A 12,366-nucleotide genomic window follows, 5' to 3' on the forward strand; every position below is an offset into this window, starting at 1 on the left:
GTCTGTTTAACAGGGGGAGCGCACATCGGGGGTCTATATAAATGGGGGGAGCACACAGGGGGGCTATAGACTACTGGGGCTTCACAGAGGGGTCTATATACTACTGGGGGCAGCACACAGGGAGTCTATATACTACTTGGGGCAGCAGATTGGGGTCTATATACAACTTGGAGAGCACACAGGAGGTCTATATCCAAGTGGAGGAGCACACAGGGGGGCTATATACTACTGGGGGAGCACACAGGGGTCTATATACTACTGGTGGGGCACACAGGGGGTCTATATACTGCTGGGGGAACATACAGGGGGTCTATATACTACTTGTAAGGCACACAGGTGGTCTATATATAACTGGGGGAGCACACAGGGGTCTGTATACTACTGGGGCAGCACACAAGGGGTCTATATAATACTGGTGGGGCACACAGGGGGTCTATATACTACTGGGGGAGCCACACAGGGGGTTTATATACTACTGGAGGAGCACACAGAGGTCAATATCCAAGTGGGGGAGCACACAGGAGGTCTATATCCAAGTGGGGAAGCACACAAAGAGGCTAAATACCATTGAGGGAGCACACAGGGGGCCTATATACTAGTGGGGGATCACACAGGGGGTATATACAACTGGGGGCAGCACACAGGGGGTCTATATACAACTGGGGCTGCACACAGGAGGTCTATATACTTCTAGGGGAGCACACGGGGGCTATATATAACTGGGGGAACACACAGGGGTCTATATACTACTGGGGGAAGCAAACAAGGGGTATATACTACTGGGGGCAGGACACAAGGGGTATATACTATTGGGGGCAGCACACAAGGAGTATATATTACTGGCGGTAGCGCACAAGGGGTATATACTACTGGGGGCAACACACAGCGGTCTATTGTTTTGGAACGCTTGTCGAGGGGGGGGCCCCAGACATAACTTCGCTTGGGGCCCCAAAAATGCCAAGACCGCCCCTGCTAGCAACCAATCAGATTCCACCTTTCATTTTCCAAAGAGTCTGTGAGGAATGAAAGGTGGAATCTGATTGGTTGCTAGGGGCAACTGAGCCAGTTTCACTTTACACCATGTTTGATAACTCTCCCCCTATAAATTTTGACCACTGGGGGCTTAAAGGACAACTCAACAGTGTCCCTCCTTAGCCGTTGACTGGCTAAGCGGCCCTGATTGGCTGACATGGCTCGGAGTGGCGGTACGTGGCATCAGCACTGGAGTTGCCCTTTAAGTGTCATTGTTGTTTGTAAAAAATTTTGACACGTCATAGAGACATATAAAAAAAAAACAGTGCAACAGCAACCCACAGGTGCAAGTACTTACTGTACATACGCCACCCGGCATACACATGATAAAAACCTGCCCTGTAGATATTAAAAAATGAGGATCTTGGCAAACTATTTGATTGAAGTGTCCCATGTCACCACGTTACAAAGTGTCCCATGTCACCACGTTAAGGTGTCTTCAGAGACGTGATCCTACTCTAGCATTCTAGTGTGAGGATGCTAGAGTAGGACCATGTGTCTGTGGACACCTTAAAGAGGATGTACCACCAGGTACATCCTCTTTAATCTGAACCGACAGATCGAACGGCGCCGTCACGGGGAAGCTGGTGCTGCAGTCCATTTTTCGGACCGCGGCCCGATTCCCGTGCATGCATCGGAATCGGACGGTGCTCAAGCACTGGAGAGTGGTCGGGCCAAGACCGCCCCTGCTAGCAACCAATCAGATTCCACCTTTCATTTTCCAAAGAGTCTGTGAGGAATGAAAGGTGGAATCTGATTGGTTGCTAGGGGCAACTGAGCCAGTTTCACTTTACACCATGTTTGATAACTCTCCCCCTATAAATCTTGACCACTGGGGGCTTAAAGGACAACTCAACAGTGTCCCTCCTTAGCCGTTGACTGGCTAAGCGGCCCTGATTGGCTGACGTGGCCCGGAGTGGCGGTACGTGGCATCAGCACTGGAGTTGCCCTTTAAGTGTCATTGTTGTTTGTAAAAAATTTTGACACGTCATAGAGACATATAAAAAAAAAACAGTGCAACAGCAACCCACAGGTGCAAGTACTTACTGTACATACGCCACCCGGCATACACATGATAAAAACCTGCCCTGTAGATATTAAAAAATGAGGATCTTGGCAAACTATTTGATTGAAGTGTCCCATGTCACCACGTTACAAAGTGTCCCATGTCACCACGTTAAGGTGTCTTCAGAGACGTGATCCTACTCTAGCATTCTAGTGTGAGGATGCTAGAGTAGGACCATGTGTCTGTGGACACCTTAAAGAGGATGTACCACCAGGTACATCCTCTTTAATCTGAACCGACAGATCGAACGGCGCCGTCACGGGGAAGCTGGTGCTGCAGTCCATTTTTCGGACCGCGGCCCGATTCCCGTGCATGCATCGGAATCGGACGGTGCTCAAGCACTGGAGAGTGGTCGGGCCAAGACCGCCCCTGCTAGCAACCAATCAGATTCCACCTTTCATTTTCCAAAGAGTCTGTGAGGAATGAAAGGTGGAATCTGATTGGTTGCTAGGGGCAACTGAGCCAGTTTCACTTTACACCATGTTTGATAACTCTCCCCCTATAAATCTTGACCACTGGGGGCTTAAAGGACAACTCAACAGTGTCCCTCCTTAGCCGTTGACTGGCTAAGCGGCCCTGATTGGCTGACGTGGCCCGGAGTGGCGGTACGTGGCATCAGCACTGGAGTTGCCCTTTAAGTGTCATTGTTGTTTGTAAAAAATTTTGACACGTCATAGAGACATATAAAAAAAAAACAGTGCAACAGCAACCCACAGGTGCAAGTACTTACTGTACATACGCCACCCGGCATACACATGATAAAAAGATGGGAGATATGGTCCTACTCTAGCATTCTAGTGTGAGGATGCTAGAGTAGGACCATGTGTCTGTGGACACCTTAAAGAGGATGTACCACCAGGTACATCCTATTTAATCTGAACCGACAGATCGAACGGCGCCGTCACGGGGAAGCTGGTGCTGCAGTCCGTTTTTCGGACCGCGGACCGGTTCCCGTGCATGCACCGGAACCGGACGGTGCTCAAGCACTGGAGGGTGGCCGGGCCCCCCCAGTGGAAGGGAATTCCCTCACCTCTATGACACAGCTCCATTCATTCTAATGGAGCCGCGTCATACAGGGGAGGGAATTCCCTCCCACTGGGGGCGGTGCGGCCTACCTCCAGTGCTTGAGCACCGGACGGTTCCGGTGCATAGAACGGCGACGTACATGGGAACCGGGCCGCGGTCCGAAAAATGGGCCGCGGCACCGGCTTCCCCGTGACGGTGCCGTTCCATCCGTCGGTTCAGATTAAAGAGGATGTACCTGATGGTACATCCTCTTTAACGTGGTGAAATGATATACTCTGATCAAATAGTTTGCAAAGATCCTCATTTTTTAATACATACAGGGTTCTGTTTTTTTGTCTGTACGTAAGCTACATGCAGTGTGCAACCTACAGTGTGAATAGGGACAAAGGGGTGCTGCTAATTTTTGCTTTTTTTTACGTCATAGACACATGTCAAAAGTTTTGATCAGTCCGGGTCTGAGTGTTCACAGCTGTACTGATCGGGAGAAGATGACACTAAGCGCAGTCCTTTCCCAGCTCTGAGTCATGTGATCAGGTCAGGCTCCGTCTGACTGCCTATGTTAGGGCCAGTGCAGACGTCCGCAGAATTCCGTCCTTATACGGACAGCGTTCTGTGGACTGGACCTAGGAGCTCCCAACATCATGATTAATTATGATGTAGGGAGCTCAGATACTGTTTGAAAGTTCGAGCTAGTTTGAGCCGTGTGGCTGTGTCAGTACACTAGTGCAAACTTTCAAACAGGATCCAGGCTCTTCTTCCGACCGGTATGGGTCTGAACACTCAGCACCGGACTGATCCAAACTTCTGACATGTCTCTATGATGTCTCTATGACATGTCAAAAGTTTTTACAAGCGAAAGTGACACATTATAAAACATCAGTATTGTAGTATATAAAAATGCAACAACTTTTATATTACACCCTGGAGCCTAGGGGTCTTCACTAGACTCCCAGCTGCCATGTCAGCACCCTGTATTTGTGTTGTTGGGAAAGGTACACAATCAGGTGACATCCTATGGCTTACAGGTCACAGCTGCTATTAAAGTGAATGTATGCTTACAATAATTATTACTCCAATTACACCCACACAGGAAGTGCCCAACCCCCACCCCAGCTACACCACTGTGTCAGCTTTACCATAGTGTAGATGGAAAAATAAAAAAAAGATATGGCTTCTAGAACATGTGGAAGGAAAAATGAGAAAACAAAAAAGAAAATTGGATTTGTGCTCAGGGTGTCAAAGGGGAACCCCGGAAAAAAAAAACTTTCAAATCAACTGGTGTCAGAAAGTTATGTAGATTTATAATTTACTTCTATTAAAAAATCTCCAGTCTTACAGTATTTATCAGCTGCTGTATGTCCTGCAGGAAGTGGTGTATTCTTTCCAGTCTGACACAGTGCTCTCTGCTGCCACCTCTGTCCATGTCAGGAACTGTCCAGAGCAGGAGAGGTTTTCTATGGGGATTTGCTGCTGCTCTGGACAGTTCCTGACATGGACAGAGGTGGCAGCAGAGAGCACTGTGTCAGACTGGAAAGAATACACCACTTCCTGCAGGATATACAGCAGCTGATAAATACTGAAAGAGTGGAGATTTTTAAGGAGGATGTACCATCAGGTACATCCTCTTTAATCTGACCCACGGATCGAACGGCGCCGTCACGGGGAAGCCAGTGCCGCTGTCCGTTTTTGGGACCACCGCCTGGTGCTGAAGCATAGGAGGTGGGCCGCCCCTCTATGATGTGGCTCCATTGATTCTAAAGGAGCCGCGTCATAGAGGGGAGGGAATTCCCTCCCACTGGGGGCGAGCCGGCCAGCCCGGGACCCATGCATAGAACGGTGCCTTACATGGGAACCGGGTCGCGGTTCCAAAAACGTTTGGTCCGTGGGTCAGATTAAAGAGGATATACCTGATGGTACATCCTCTTTAAATAGAAGTAAATTACAGATCTATATAACTTTCTAAAACTAGTTGATTTGAAAGAAAAAGATTTTCGCCAGAGTGCCCCTTTAAACCTGCCTGAAGCACATGTCATTGGAACAGTCCCTGTGGCTTTTATCTGCCCCATTGACCTAGATAGCGCCTATACCCAAACAGGGAGAGATCTATGTGACAAGGCTGGTTGGGTGGAGAGAAGCTGCAGGGGCTGTGACTCCTGGGTCAGGCTGCCTCCCTCCAGGCTCTGACGTTCACACCTAGTAAGAGACCGGCCGTTCTGTGGCCCGGAACGGCCAGTCTTAGGGTACTATTACACCAAGCAATTTTCTGACGACTAACGATAAACGATCTAAACGACCGCTAAGGCAAATGACCCGAAATCGTTCGCCCAAGTACACGAAACGATGATCGTTATTTATGATCGTTCTTGCGGTCGTTTAGTCGTCGCTATTGCGTACGTTTCAGCTGTGAATTCTTATACCACCGAACGATGTGCGAACGATCAAACGATAAAAATAGGTCCGGATCCTATTAAACGATCAACGATTTCTCATTGGTCGATTAATCGTTGCCTGCTATTACACGAAATGATTATCGTTCAAATCCGAACGATTTAACGATTTTTCTAACGATAATCGTTCCGTGTAATACCACCCTTGGAAAAGACCATCCCGGCTGGTACTGCAGTACCGGCCGAATGACCTTTAGCGCCGCTAAGTTCTGGTCCGGGCGCATCCGTGCACGCCCGCATCAGAACTCCCCACTGCGCACAATGGAGCATGCGGCCGTAGCCGCACACTCCGTAGTGTGCACTGACAGGGATTTCTGCAGCCGCTATTCTTTGAATAGCGGCTGCAGAAAGCTGACATGTCACTGCGCCGCTAGGGATCCCGGCCGGAGTGTATACCTTGTGTATATATATATATATATATATATATATATATATATATATATATATACCATGTGTATACACTCCGGCCGGGACTCCCTCAGCCTGCAGCACTACGTAAGTTCCGTACTAATCACGGCCGTTGCAACAACGGCCGTGATTACCGTGGAACTTACGTTGTGTGAACATAGCCTTATTGTCCATGCTGACATCAAGAAAAATAAATAAATAAATAAATATATATATATATAATGATTTGAGAGAAACACTGTACATTTTCTGCAGACACACCCTCATACTAGGAAGGATAAACACACTTATAATGTTAAAAAGTGAACAAGCCGTTCATTGATTTCTCCTCTTCAAAGAGGTTCTGCAGCAGTTACACGACCCCCTATATAACCCAGTGACTTCTATACTGAGGGTTTGAATTCTCCCAGTAGCCAATCACCGCGACCTTCCTCCTAAGCCCCGCCCCCTTGGTGACACGCATCACTCCTTCCATCTAGCTTTATTGACAAAGGGACAATGTTTACATCGCAGGGAGGCAGGATGGCTGGCGCTCCTCGGCATGGCACCGGCTAGTCAGGTAATTAACCCTTTCATGTGACGTCCCGGCGGGGGAGGTTACCGGACGTGTTTGTCTCTCATGTATGATGCAGCGGGCGGTGTATCATCCCGTCTCTGCCACCGGCGGATACACCGTAGTGTGAGAGTTGTGAGGAGAGGCTGTGGCAGAGATGCAGACGCGTTACCGCGTTTGTTTTTATTAGAACTGTCTCTCCCGTATTTCCACAGCAGCACAGCCCTCGTTATCGCCGGTGCCGCAGATACGCGGTGTGTGTGACGTCTGGTGCGGCTGACGCGTCTTCTTCTCCTTCCCGCCTGCATCTGCTCCTTACAGCTGGAGAGAGGGGCGGGGCGTGCGCCGATTGACGTTTGCCATGACCAATCAGAAACCAGGAGGACCGTAAACATTCTAGAACAACAGTCGCTCGTCCAATGGGAGTAGAGTATAGTGAGCCGAGGTCCTGCTTACCAGCTGCGGCTTAGAGGGGCTGCACAGACTGGACGACACATAGGAATGGTGTGATTATATATTATTCTGTACTTCCTGGGCTCTCCAGCTCTTGCAAAACTACAACTCCCATCATGCCTGGACAGCCAAAGCTAAAGCTTTGGCTGTCCAGGCATGATGGGAGTTGTAGTTTTGCGACAGCTATAGTTACTATGGGCAGATAGAATGAATAACATTAAAGGGGGCTTCCAAGTCTAGAAAAGATATTAAAAAAAACCCAACAACTCTCAGCAGCAAATGAAATAAAATAATAAAACAGTTTGTTTACCCTCCAGTGATGTCACATGACCTTATAGGTTGGTGGGTGCGGGAGGGGGGCTGTCACATGAGGGTGACCCCATTGGCACAATGACAGCGGGTCATTGGAGAGGCGATAACTGATTGGGCTGTGTTGTCATTTAAAGTGAATGTACTACTTCACCTTATAGAAATTTATTTTATATATGTCCGGGTCAGTGCTGGCGTGTAGATTCCAGTGGCGTGCTCCATTTTCCAAACCAGTGCCCCGTTCCTGGCGTCTGCGCCAGTTTCTCAATCTACAGTTAGGGTCCTATTCCACCGGATGATTATCGTTCAGATAATCGTTAAATCGTTCGAATCTAAACGATAATCGTTCGTTTAAAATGCAGTTAACGATTAACGACCGAACGAGAAATCGTTGATCACTGTATAAGACCTGTACCTATTTTTATCGTTGCTCGTTCGCAAAACGCTCGCATTGAATAAGACATCGTTCGGTTGTTCGCAATAGATACGAACGCAATAGCGAAGAAATAGTGAAGAAAAACGCTTTTACGATCGCAATTACGATCATAAGTAACGATTATCGTTCCATGGAAATGAGTGAATGTGTTCAGGTCTTTCGCAATAGCGGTCGTTTTTAGATCGTTAATCGTTAACGATTATGCAAATGATAATCGTCCGGTGGAATAGGGCTCTTAGGCCCGCTTAGTGCCCTGGGGGCGGGTCCAGTGCATCGATATCCCCTCCCATAGGTGACACACCTCCTTTAGATTCAAGTCAGTCACCGAAAGGAAGAGATCTGAGTTCACTGGCGGGTGGTGGGCTCCGCCTCCAGGGCACCAAACAGGCCTAATTGCAGGTTGATAACTGTTTTTAATTTTTAAACACATTTTTGCCAGCAAACAATCCTCTCATTATTGTAATGTTTTTGTGCACAAATTCAGAAATAAAGAAGGGTGCAAGTCTTTATTTTTTTTAATTCTCAGTTTTATTAACCCCTGTTAAGGTTAAATTTATATGTTGACCTCTCTCTATGGAGAGAAGCCAAAAACCCAGGTAAAGGATGGTTTTTAAATTATATCTAGAGTTGGAATCCTGCAGTATTACCAGCTCGTTACTTATAAGTCATGGACACAGATAAGACAATGTATCATGATTATAAGCCTGGAGAAATGGCCCAAGTTTTATTATGGTAATCACATTTTATAGACAGATAAAATATAGGGTGGTAACAAATGCTAATAAGACATAGATGAGGCGGTGCTAGTGATTTAGATATTCAGTCATGCGCAATGGCATCTATATTAGTATTCATTATTATTATTCAAAAAGGTCAAAAAGGGTAGAACAATACATTCTGTGCAAAGATACTTTTTCATGAATCCAAGAGCACAATGTATTTGTTTTCCATAAATTGTTTATAGATAAGTGTCTCTGGGTCCTTGGGGATTGTGTCTACAAATGATAACTTTCCAGGAGTTGTTCTCAGTGACGTGCTTCCAGCATTCCTCTTCTTTATCCAGAACATCTCTCTGTCACCCTCTGATCACGCTCTGATCATCTCCAGTCTCTTAAGAGGGCAATATATATATAGGTGTAGTCATATAGGTACGGTGCAGGTAGGTAAAATCGTATCGCTGGCCTTATCATTCCCCCATTTGACATCCGTGGAGCATGGATATGGTTCATCACTGGTGGTTGGGTCGTCGCCGGAGGTTTTAAGGACTCTACCCTCAGTCGCAGGTTGATCAAGGGACCACAGGTGAGAACATCCTCCAAGTACTAGTACAGCATCCAACCTCCAGAAATGTCCAGGCGGCACAGATTCAAGAGAACCGATAAGAGAAAGAAAGCATAGTAACGTTAGTCTCTTATATGAGGGTGAAGCTTCTTCCTGTTTGTCGAGGTTTTATACGAGAGAAAATACACATGAACACTTTTACTGAAAAACAGATCAGTATTGTGCATAAGACCACTTGGAAGAGACCCTGAAGGACTCCCATTAGTTTAGGGGCATCACCATAGGATAGACAAAAATAGTACCATACGTTTTATTGAAAGTTAAAGATGGCGGAACAAACTTACAGCAGATGAGGTAGGAAGATCTGCAATAACCGAAAGAAAATACTAAACAATGGGTGAGTCTGTACAGTATACATCAATATACAGCTTAGTTACAACAAAACAAATAAAAGCTTATTGTCAATACCCAAACTAATATATGTATGTGACAAATACCTCTCTGGATTTTATCAAAATAACCAAACCTTATTGTCTCATCACTCCTGTCCCTAAGATTTGTCCCTGATCTTGACTACAGATGTAGCCCCCTTCTCTAGGTCCCTTTACCGTAGGACTGCTTTAAAGGTAAGACAATCCTCCGTCCCGAACCTAACTAGTCTCCTGTCACTCCTACGTCTCCCTGTGACACTGAGTGATCAGACAATAAGTTCTTCACTGTATATAACAGACGTGACTCTATCACAAGGACTCTACCATTTTGGTATCATGTGGGTATTGGAAAATCACAACAACTAACTTTAAAAAGTTTCTGAAAAAGAAAAGTTTAGATGTGAACAAATCTTATCTCATGGCAAAAGCAAAATGAAAAGTTGATTGATACATAAACCAAAAACAGCATAACAGGTAAATGCAATAAAATCTCCACAATGTGACCTACTATGTAACCACTAGATTCACTTATAATAACCAATTAGTGAATTCACAATCTTCAGTAAGGGATTCTCAAAATTTCCACTTCTTTTTAGTCTTTTTACTTCATTTTGTACCTAGAAAACGTCTTTATGATTAGATCACACAGGTCTAATGACTGGTCGCATGGTCACATCTCTTCCTGTACATAATCATATAGTATAATACATACACCAATAATATGAAGTAACTTAGCGCTTAATACCGATATAATATTTGGATCCTACTGAATTGTCTCTTGTCTGACTGAGATCATCACATATTACACATAAAATAACCACCATAGAAATAAAAGCAAAGTGTAAACGATACATCACCTAAGGTTTCAAAGCCTTTTTATGAGAATAATATATCATATGATCCTTTTTGTAATAGTAACATTGGTATGGATCCTTTATCCTTAAACCCATCTTTTGACTGACAGGCCTCTTTACAGACACTTGGACTCTTGGCCTCAGTTATATCGCTTCTTTTAAGGCCACTAGTATCACCTCAGACATTGGCTTTGTCGTCTCCCATAGTTTTGGCTTGACCTGTAAAGAAGACACCAATACAGACAAGGACATACCTATATAGGCCACCTGTGGCAGGTGGATGACGTCCACTTACATTCCCTGAAACAGGCAGGAAGATGACAGACTATGCAGACAGGCACTTTATGGTGTTACTTACAGTAGGTTATGACAGGTGTAGATAATACAGCCGTACACAACCCTCTCTGCTATATTTGTTGTCCCCTGGGCCGCCCAATGTGAGGATACTACATCACATTGCACATGGCTGCCTTCTGCTGGTTTTGTCAGATAACTTACAGTGGGATACAAGGCAGGCGGCAAACACAGTTACTTATTTACTGTCTGCATGCCATCTTTACCCTGTACCTTCTCTCCATCCGCTGGTCTCACAGCTTATTGCTGATTAACTCTGGAAAAGACTTAAAAACAAACAGATCCACATCTCCCCCTCCACCTGTACACTATGTACGGTTACCTCAGGAAGAGACTGGAAACATCTCCCCATTCCCTTGTACGCTTTGTACGCTGTTACCTTGGGAAGAGCATAGAAACCACCGCATCACCAGCTTTATCCATCATCCATCACCCTTTTTGGCATCAGGGTTTGTCTGCGTGAACGTTGCGTCAGCCGCTCTTATGGCAGCTTTTCTTCTTCTTTGAACAGTTTTTTTTTTTTTTTTTTTTTACAAGTGTTTTTGGTAAGCCCAGGGACCAAACAAATCTCTAATTTGCCAATTAACCCATAATGGTGGGCTTCATATAGACATCTGCACAGTTACCCTCAACCATCTTACATGTCTCAGTGATTGTCCTCACCTCCAGCTTATGGCAGGAGCGGTTTCTGCAGTGGAACGTCACGCTGCATGGCGGTCACCATATATCCTTGCGTCTTGTGTCATCCATCTTTGAAAAGTCTGGGATAATCTACAATGAAAACTTTTAAACTTTCATTAATATTTGGGCTTTCAATTACATTTTCATCTTTCACAATTTAAAATATCAAACACAATAAGTAACAAAAACATCCTTATTTAAAAATATAAAGTTTGTACGGTGTTTAAAAAAAAATTTAAAACATCAAAATTGGCTACTCCATCAAAATGGCTGCTCCCATTTCCATTCACCTCCATCCCCTCCCCCATTTGAATCTACATCAAGAGGCAACAGAGATGCTGGATTCAATGCACTTAACACAAAATATATATATATTGGGGGGGCATAAGGAGTGCAGACTGGAGCCATGGACATGGGTTTGGTTTTTACTAGGGATAAAAGTACATATATATTCATGAGCTAGTCTGCTATAATCATCACAAAACTGTTAACCCTAAAAATAAAAACATTAAAAAAAATAATTAAACATTGTACACTCGTCCCATATTAACCTTCTTTTGATAAAAAAAATTAAATAAATCCACTGAAATGAATATTCCTTCAATACGCTGCTCTTATCAGTAAGCAGAACGCTCTGGGCTTCACTTCTAACCTTGAGCAGTGAGCAGTAAAATCATAGATACAAGAGTTAAAACTTCTTGGAAGTTTTTTTTTTTTTTTTTTTTCTAACATCCTTGAATTTACAGAAGATATCAGCGCTGTGCTCCTATACACCAGACTGTAACCTTGGACAGTGACACACATACTTATAACTTAGTAGAATAAAAAAACAATTTGCGTAGAACTTATTAGGATAGTTGTGTACACATATATACACATATATATATAAAGACTTGTTAAATAAAGTTACATAGAAATATATATTACAGTAGTAAGTTACTACTCCTTAGAAATATATATATTTTACTGTAGTAAACTACTTCTTCTTTGAAATATCATACGTTGGGGACACACACTTAAAGAAAATCTGCTTAC

The 12,366-nt window shown here is 44.6% G+C and overlaps 1 protein-coding gene across 4 annotated transcripts in view; it reads left to right on the forward strand.

Moving 5' to 3' along the window:
• The window catches only part of MPHOSPH9 (M-phase phosphoprotein 9), a 78,217-nt gene that overhangs the window by 2,684 nt on the left and 63,167 nt on the right, over positions 1–12,366 (forward strand). For 2 of the 4 annotated variants that reach the window (XM_069960834.1, XM_069960838.1), the window contains exon 1: positions 6,437–6,538. The exons of 1 other annotated variant lie outside the window; for it this stretch is intronic. The gene's annotated coding sequence lies outside the window, so the exon portion shown is untranslated. Of the gene's footprint in view, positions 1–6,436; positions 6,539–6,747; positions 7,037–12,366 lie in introns of those variants that run through there. One more of the 4 variants, XM_069960835.1, reaches the window with a different exon arrangement.

Source organism: Dendropsophus ebraccatus, chromosome 3 (assembly GCF_027789765.1).
Source record: "Dendropsophus ebraccatus isolate aDenEbr1 chromosome 3, aDenEbr1.pat, whole genome shotgun sequence".
Classification (NCBI taxonomy): Eukaryota; Metazoa; Chordata; class Amphibia; order Anura; family Hylidae; genus Dendropsophus; species Dendropsophus ebraccatus.